General features: G+C 44.0%; 1 protein-coding gene across 9 annotated transcripts in view; it reads left to right on the top strand.

Annotated features, from left to right (window-relative positions):
- The first annotated feature begins 479 nt into the window (after positions 1–479).
- OSBPL2 (oxysterol binding protein like 2) overlaps positions 480–9097 on the top strand; it is a 112652-nt gene continuing 104034 nt past the window's right edge. For 3 of the 9 annotated variants that reach the window (XR_008306146.1, XM_053245485.1, XM_053245492.1), the window contains exon 1: positions 704–835. The gene's annotated coding sequence lies outside the window, so the exon portion shown is untranslated. Of the gene's footprint in view, positions 618–703; positions 836–917; positions 2093–2836; positions 2968–9097 lie in introns of those variants that run through there. The other 6 variants (XM_053245486.1, XM_053245490.1, XM_053245489.1 and 3 more) reach the window with 4 other exon arrangements.

Raw genomic sequence — 9097 nt, 5'->3', positions numbered from 1 at the left:
CTGCGCGGGAGGAGGCAATGGTAAACCCCTCCTGTATTCTACCAAAGACAACAACAGGGCAGGCTCTGTGGTCACCTGGAGTCGACACCGACTCAACGACACGCTTTACCTTTACCTAGTGATGGCAGTATTAATACTATTTAATTACTTTACTAACTTGTCTCATGCATTTCAATGGGACTAGTCATGAATAATGATGCAAATCAGAGCGCGCAGTACGTCGCTATGGATGGTTGAACCGGTAACTGCGGAGGGGGGAGCACCGTCGCGCGGCAACAGCCAGGGGAGCTGCAAAACTACATTCCTCCCTACCGCCTCCCCGCTCTATTACGCAACCAAGGGCCGCCACTCTACGGGATTCCTTCCCCTTTATTAGCATGGACGCGCCCCTCCGGAGAACGCCATTGGCCGAATCTCCTCACCCGGGGCAGTGTGACGCACGGGCGCGGGACCGAGGGAGGGGCGGCGCGCGCAGGGAAGAACCCAGGAGGGCTGGCGTAGTTCTCTCCCGGCCCCTCCGACGGACGTCATGAGCATAAGCCGCGTCCTTTACTTCACATCCATTGGTCCGCTTGAGGGAGGGGGAGAAAGAGAGAGCGAGAAAGGAAGCCAAGAGGGTGTGTCTCCCCACTCCCCCTCGTTCACCGATTGGAAGCGCGGGTTGTCCGTCAAGAAGAAAGGGGCGGGACTGTGCGTTCCCGTGGGGGGAGGGGTGGAGGTGGGAAGAAGAGGGGTCTCACTTCCGCCTTGGTGTCAGCGGGTCTCGTCGGGGGCTTGCCACGCGCGCGTGCGCGCCGCGGGAGGGGAGCGCGAGCGAGGGAGAGCCGGGTGCCAGGTAACCAGCCAACCAACCACTGGCGATAACATTCCCCCCCCCCCGCCGCCCTCTGCCTGGCGATGAGGGGAGGAAAACAGCTGGAGCCCGACGGGGTTGGGGGCGCACAGGGACCATCCCTGCCTGGCCTGCCTGAGGAGAGGGATTCATGAGAGGGGGTAGTTGGCGGGGGGAGGAGGAGGTGGTAGAGGCTGAGGCTGGCTCATAGGCCACCCCCTCACGGGCCGCCGGGGGAGAAAAGGGCCCCTCTCCCCTTCCTCTGTGGGCAGCGCCTCTCCTGCTGTGGTGGGGAAGGAGCAACAGGCAGCCCTACCGAGAGTCCTGCTCAGCCACGCTCTTGTGCAGGAGGAGAAGATGGAGGGTGGTACCCACCCCCCCTGGCCTCGCCTTCCCCAACTGACTGCGATCCTAAATGCACTTACTAGAGAGGAAGCCCAGCACTGGGCACAGTGGGGCTTCTGAGTAAACGGGCTTAAGATCCCCCTGTCTGTCCGCCGGCGGAGCTCCCCCTTCCCAGCTGTTGGGTCCAGAAGTGTTTTCCTCTTAAGGACTCCTCGATCTGGAAAGGTGGCGGAGTGACAGCGCAGCCCTTCTCTCTCTCACGCACACACACACAGAGTCTCCCCACAACAACCACCTTCAGTTTCTCCCCAAGTGGAATGCTAAGCAAGTTCTGTTGTGCAGAGAGCCTGGCTATGTCATCTCTTTTGTCTCTGAGTTGGTGGCAACAGCAAGGTTGCCAGTTTCTGTCTTGTATAACTGGCCCTGTTCCTGTGCTCTTAGCAGCAGCTTCAGCTACAGACATTAGCAAGATCCTAATTGACCTGCATTGAATAAGTGTCACCTGCCGATTTCTGCAGCTCAACTTGTGAACAAGAGAGCAGACTGGATTTGTGGTTTTGTTGTGTCCCGCCACCCCCCACCCCCCCAGTTAATGATATGGATGGAAGGAGGAGGCATCTAGTAGTCCTGGAAGAGAAGTATTTGGTCTGGATGACTTTACTTGCTGATCCTTTCTGTAGAAGGAATAGACCTTCTGCCCAAGTCTCAGTTCCCTTATCCACTCTCTAGGTTTGCATTCTTCTATCTATCTTATGCAAAGGGACCCAGTATTGTCATTGTAGTATATGGTAGGATGAAGTCCCATCTTAGGCATGAATGACGCTAGCTGTTCCTAACCCAAGGAATGGGGAGATACCTCCAGAAACAGCTCTTTTTTCTCTGGTGTTGTACTCACCAAGTTGAAGAGCTAAAGAGGTAATTTGCTTCTTCTACTATTGTAAACTGCTTTGGGTACCTTTGTCAAGGCAGAAAGGCAGTATAAAAATGTAGCAAATAGATAAATAAGAGACCCCAACATTTGAAATTTCAGGTCTGGAGCTTGGATACCTGGTCTGACCTTTTCCCTCTAGGAGGATGTGGATGTTCTTCAGTTTAAAGTGGAAGAATAACAAGATCTTCTGTATCTTGTAGGCCTAAAGCTACCTTGAGGGGTAGGAGTGGGTCACTTACTCTAGGTCAAGGAGGGAATCAGCAGCCCTCCACTGGTAAGACTTGTCTGTGCTTTGGGGATAGACTCCAGTGGTGACCCTGTCTTGCCTAGGGGCAGAAGTGATCTATAGTTTAAGGCTTGTTTTCTTCATTCCATGTCTGATCAGCCCTTTAAGCCTGTATCGGGTGTAACTTTTGGTTCCAATGACATATAGCTTCCTTTCTGTGATGAGATAATTCTACCTGAGGTCTGTTTGCTTAGCAAGTGCTGGGGAATAACCCATATACTGTAGTGGCTAACAGATCACCTGCTTTCTCTCATTACTCATTGTCCACTGGACTCCTTCACCTGAGGGTGGAGATACATTAAGCTAGTTACTTCTGCCTTCAGATGAGAATGGTTCTCAGGTATTTTTTGCTTGGAGGGTGCCTCTGACCTTTAGAAATAGACGACACCTACAGCAAGTTGTGGTACTAACTAGAACATAGGTGTGTATTCTCCATTCACAGATCTGTGTTGTAACTGAAGATTTGAAACAAGCACACAAACTGATAACTGAGTGAGGATGTATTTACTACTCATAGAGGTGGTGAAATAGAGAGGGAGATTATGCCTTCTGTTCTCATCACGAATCCGAATTGTAAGTAAAGACTAGTAGATAATATATCAAGAGGTACTGTTACTTTTTAATTTTTATTTATATACAAATAAAATTATTTATTTATTTTTTAAAAAATAAAAAATGAATTTTTTAATTCTATTTTTTATTTACTTCATTGCCTTTCCCTTCGCCAGTAGTTGCCCTGAATAGACTCAGATTGCTCTTGTTCTTTGAGGGTAGAACAATTGCTTCTTCCGCAGCTTAGTAGTCAAACTGTCAGTTTATGATTTGGATCTTCTCTTCTGTGAGCATATAGAAGATATATCTGCATCTTAGATAAGAATGTACGGATTTCTTCTCTTGTATGAAAATAGAAAGCCTAATATTGATAGCTAAGAGATCTATTCCTTCTTGCCTTGGAAGATGCAACAGAGAAAAGGTTCTGCAAAGGGGAAGCTTTTCTGACATTACAGTGAGTTGAGTAGGGGACCCTAGAAAAGTTCAACCTAGTCTTGAATGTTGAAGTGGGGGGAAAGCAAACTATTGTGATTCCTTCATTGCCTTTAAGGAAGTCTAACTGGCTTTCTAATAATGCAGCTCTTTTGGAAAGTGTTGAGAACCTTTGTAGCTGTGCAATAAGGAGAGGTAGGAATGTTGTAGATGTGTATATAGCTATTGTGTGCCCTCATCTCCACTGTGTTTGCTGCATAGGAGTGGCCACAACTTACATCTATGAGATAACAGTGTGTACAACAAGTGAAGATTGCCCTTTCTGTGTACAGCATAACTGTGAATGACAAGGTAGCCCTGTGGATGTCACTGAGCTTGAATTTGAGTTCAAATCCTAGATTAGCTATAATGTTGCTTGAGTGGCTTTCTGCAAGCTATGTAGTACAAGAACTATGTAGTTCTTGACTACACGTGTGTTGTAATGATGGCTTTGCAGAGTCTGAAAATCCTTCACAGGATTTGTGAAGGACTTAAAAACATTTTCCACAGTTGAAGAACTTGAGTATATAGATAGCATTGCAGTTTGCCATGGAGAAGATACAGGGCATTAGATTTTGCAGTATGATGTCAGTTATGAAACTCAGTTGGGATAGATCAGAGTTAAGTATTCTGAATTCTGTTGAAAGTGAATGTGTCCAAACTTTTGAAGTCCAAACCTTTGAAAGTATTTTTCACTTCTGTAAATAGGGTTTCTATGGTTCTTATATGAATACTCTTCTGAGCTTCCTCATAAGCTTCCCTCTGCAGCTTGTTTCATTAATTTCTCACTCAGGGCTTGATATATGGTGAGAGGAGACAATTGTGCAAATAATACGTTGGCTTTAGTTTTCACTGCCAAATCCCCTTCTTCCCAAAGTGTTCTGTATCGATGCATGGAATTTCCCTGCAATTGCAAGCAACATTGGTTCTCTGCAAACTCATCCTCTTCAGTGTGAAGCCCTTTTCCTTCAGGGATGCAGGGATAAAATTGTCGGAAGAATCTGATATACCTTTGGAGAAGGCAGCTATGTAACTTAGTGCCTGTGTGAAATACTGTTTATCTAATAAATAACTATACTAAGTATCCTAAAAAAAGTCTTGAGGCTGCTTACAAAAGTAGCAAAACAATAAAATATTTATTACATGTAATTAGGGTGAAAAATACAAACATAATGTAAGAAGAAGCCATGACTAATTGGGCGAAAGAGTTGCCTTCCATGTACAAGTAATGATGTAAGGTGTCAAGTGAAGGGAGTCTAGATGTCAGGTGAAGGAAAGTGTAGCAGTTAACAATTTAAATGTCTTGTAGAAGGAATTCCTTCATGGCCTGTGTGTTTTCTTAAACAAATCACTTGGAAGTTAGATCTTAAAGTTTTGCATTAGATTAAACCTAATTTACTGCAATGGAGCTTATTCCAGGCTCTCCATCAGTTTATTAGGGCTAAGTGTACTTGGCTTCATTATGTGATGACTGCAAACTCAGTTAACGTATGTCCAAATGCACACAGCTCCACTGCTCCTGTATGTGTAGGTATATGAATTGCAATTTTTTAAGGACTTCACATAAGAAGAGCCCTGTTGGAGCAGACTAAGGCCTATCCAGCATCCTGTTTTAACCAGCTTCCTCTGGGGTTCACAAGCAGAAGATGGAGGCATGCTCTTTTCTCACAGTTGCTCCCCTGCAAATGGTTCAGAGGTGGTATGGTATACAGCCATCAAGACTAGTAGCTGTTGATAGAGTTGTCTTCTGTGAATTTGTCTAAACCTTTTAAATCCATATTAGCTAATGGATTTAAGCTTTTAAACCCATCTTAGCTAGTGGCCAACACCACCTCTTGTATCGGGGAATTCTATAGGATAATTAAGTGGTCTGTGAAGAAGTATTTTCTTTTGTCCATTCTAAAGAGATGTGGTCAGCATGGTAAAGCAATTAGTCTCATGGTCTTGAGAGATGCAGGTTCAAATCCCCTTTAGCCAAAAAAGTCACACATGTGTGTCTGTCTGCCTGTGTCTCAAGCTAGCATGCTTTACAGGGTGGTTGTGAATATAAAAGGGGAGGCATGCACACACTGCCCTGAATTCCTTGGAAGAAGGATGGGTGTGTGTGTGTAAATTTAATAAAGTAAAATAAATCTCCTGTCAGTTGATTAGATGACTCCTGTTTCTAGTTTTGTGAGAGAGGGGGAATAAATTTCTCTCTATCCAATTTCTTCATACCATACATAATTTCATTAGCTTCAATCATGTCCCCCACCTTAAATGTATTTTTTTCTAAACTAAAAAGCCACAAGACCTTCCTTGTAAGAAAGATGCTCCAGGCTCCTGATGATTTTGTTTGCCCTCTTCTGCATCTTTTCCAGCTCTAAGGTAAAGTGTGCCATCTAGTCGATTTTGACTCCTGGCGTCCACAGAGCCCTGTGGTTTTCTTTGGTAGAATACAGGAGGGGTTTACCATTGCCTCCTCTCACACAGTCTGAGATGATGCCTTTCAGCATCTTCCTATATCGCTGCTGCCCAATATAGTACCAGCAGAGATTCGAAATGGCAGCCTTCTGCTTATTATTCAAGCATTTCCCCGCTCTGCCACTACAGCATTCTTTTTGAGATGTGAATACCAGAACTGTGTACAGTGTTCCAAATATGGCTACTCCATAAATTTGTATATTATATTAGCAGTTTTATGTTCTGTTTCTTTCCTAATGATCCCTATCATAGAATTTGCCTTTTTCACTGTTGTTGCACTCTAGGTTGATGCTTTCAATGAGGTGTCCACCACAACTCCAAGATTGATCTTGATTAGTCACTAAATTTCAGATCCCATCCATCAGTAGATACAGTATGTGAAGATGGGATGTTTTGTCCCATGTCAATCACCTATTCACATTTTGTTTGCAGACATGGCCACTCGGCTGCTTATTCCTAATTGCAGATCATTTATGAAGAAGTTTATAAACACCAGTCCTAGTATTGATCCTTGGGGAACCTTACTTCTCTCCACTGTGAAAATTGTCCATTTGTTCCTGCTTTTTGCTTCCTGTTCTTTAACCAGTTACTAGTTCATAAAAGGACATGCCCTCTTATTAGGGGTGTGCATGGACTGCTTGGTATGGTTTAGTCCAAATTCAAACCCAAACTGTGGGTATGCGAACTGATTTGATCGAACCAATAGACTGGGCTGATTGGTTTGATGAACCAGCTCGAAGCGGTTCATGATTGAACTGCTCAAACCGGCCCAGTTTGTGGTGGTCCGGTTTGCAGTTGAACCAGTTCTTCACATTCCTATGTCTTATCTCATGACATAGCTTAATCTTCTTTCCAGGACTGAGCAAAGGGAAAACTTCCTGTGTTTGTGGCAGAAGTTGGTTGTGCACTTCACTGGTTGGACTTGTAGTGTCATGTATCCCATCCTATTGCAGTTTTTCAACTTCAAAAATACTTTGTGGCATACAGACCCTCCTTTATCAATGCATGTATCTTATGCCACTGCAAGTGACTGATATAACCAGACTGAAGTAGTCTAATATGAACAAGTAGGTTTGTAAATGAAGCAATTTTTCAATGCAGTAGAAAGGGTTGTATATTACAGTACTGGAACTAGAACTTATCTTGAACTACATGTAAGTGTTGTATTCTGAGGAAGCAAGGCTCTTTCTTTACTGACTGGAATCCAGACTATGCAAAAAGGTGTGTGCATCTTTTTGGCATCTGCCATATTTGTAGTTCATCAAGGAATGTAGGTAATGGATATAGGATTGCTTTTCAGCATGCAGAATATAAGATCATTGTATATAATATCATTCTTCCGCTTTCATGCCCTGGCTCATGCATAACCTTATTCCTCTTGGTCCAGCCTGCTCTACGAAATATTGAAATTGGTTTCAGGGCTGCTGATCATGTGCAATGGTAATTTATCTTCCTTATCTCTTTCCAAGGGCATAAGCACATCTGTACTGTGAGGCTGTTCTCAAGGGCTTGTTCTGTGACATTCCACACTAATACCAGTTGGTTGGGATTAATGCTAGTTAGGGATATAGGATTTTAGTGAATTCAGAATAAGACACACCTCAGAATGGAAAAATGGGCCTGGCCAAAAGACAAGGCTGGAAGAATCCCTCTTGATTTCTAGAGGTGCTTAAGGAATTTGAAATATGTTTTAGTCTTGTTAAAGAAAGAGCTCTCAACAAAATACATTGTAAATCTTTCTGATATTTTAGAGATGCTTAATGCGGGAACATGTTGTTCACCAATGTGAAATGAAGCTTGGGATTTGCATTGGTTGTGTCCTCTAAATAAAGCTGTGTGCTAAATATGAAAATGACCAGTGAGTTTGGGATGGTTGTCTTAAGCTCAAACTAGATCTGATAGCGACAGTCAAGTCTGTTTACGCAAATGTCTGTCCATCATAAATATGGTGCAGAGGTGTTAAAATTGTACAACAGGTGTATGGGTGAGGGAAACTCAACCCTGGCTGCCTACTCGGTTTGGGGCTAAGCTCAAAGTGCTAGTCCTGGCTTCTAAGCCCTGATCAATCTAGGACCAGAGTACTTCAGGGAACCACTTCCTTTTATGTCAACCTCGTGGAGCCCTGAGATTGGCCATGAAGGTCCTGCTCTTGAGTCTGCTCTTAGGGGTGACTTGGTTGGTGGGTATCAGGGACAGGGACTGGCTTTGGAATGTCCTCCACAGAGAGGTTCACTTGACTTCCCCTTTCCCTTCTAAAAGGAGACTGAAAAACTGCTTATTTTGTCTGGCCTTCTAAATGTGTCTTTATTAGCCTCTATAATAATTTTCCTGCTACTTCTATTATTTTATGTTTTGGGGTGTTTATTATGTTAGGAACTTAGGAAATTGCCTTCTACCGAGTCATACCATTGGTCCATCTAGCTCGGTATTGTCTACGCAGACTGGTAGCAGCTTCTCCAAGGCTGCAGGGAAGAATCTCTCTCAGCCCTATCTTGGAGATGTCAGGGAGGGAACTTGGAAATTTCTGCATGCAGATGCTCTTCTCAGAGCAGCCCCATTCCCTAAGAGGAATATCCACCCCCAGCACAGTACCTCCAGTGACTGTTGGTAGTGTCTATCTTATGTTTCTTTTAGATTGTGAGCCCTTTGGGGACAGGGATCCATCTTATTTATTTGTTGTTTCTCTGTGTAAACTGCCCTGAGCCATTTTTGGAAGCGCAGTATAGAAACTGAATAAATAAAATAAATAATAAATATCTTACAGTGCTCACATGCAGTTGAAATTGTTTTTTTAAAAATAGCCTTATGATGGTATTGTTGGGAAAGCTAGGATTATATAAATTCATATAATAAATGAACACTTCCTCTGGCTTATCTCCCTTTGGTCCCTCACTCAAACTCTTTTTCTACAGCCCAGCTTTGATAACTGGATGTGATAAGCTGGGCTGTGGGAAATGTCCCTGAGTGATGGATTGAATGGGAGGTATCAGTTGAGTGACCAGTTCTCCTTGCTCATGGGTGCTTTGTTACAATTGGATGCACACATGCATGTGTGTGAACACACACACACACACACACACAAATAGGGGAGGCATGTGATTAAATGAGTGTAGCTGTTGGTGCATCTGGTTGACCCTTAGTTTTACAATTAGTTGCAGATGGAAATTGCAGAGGAAACAGGAAGCTGCCATATACTGAGCCAGACCATTGGTCTATC

This window comes from Hemicordylus capensis, chromosome 4 (assembly GCF_027244095.1).
Source record: "Hemicordylus capensis ecotype Gifberg chromosome 4, rHemCap1.1.pri, whole genome shotgun sequence".
Classification (NCBI taxonomy): Eukaryota; Metazoa; Chordata; class Lepidosauria; order Squamata; family Cordylidae; genus Hemicordylus; species Hemicordylus capensis.
This window is presented reverse-complemented; position numbering and strand designations above follow the sequence as displayed.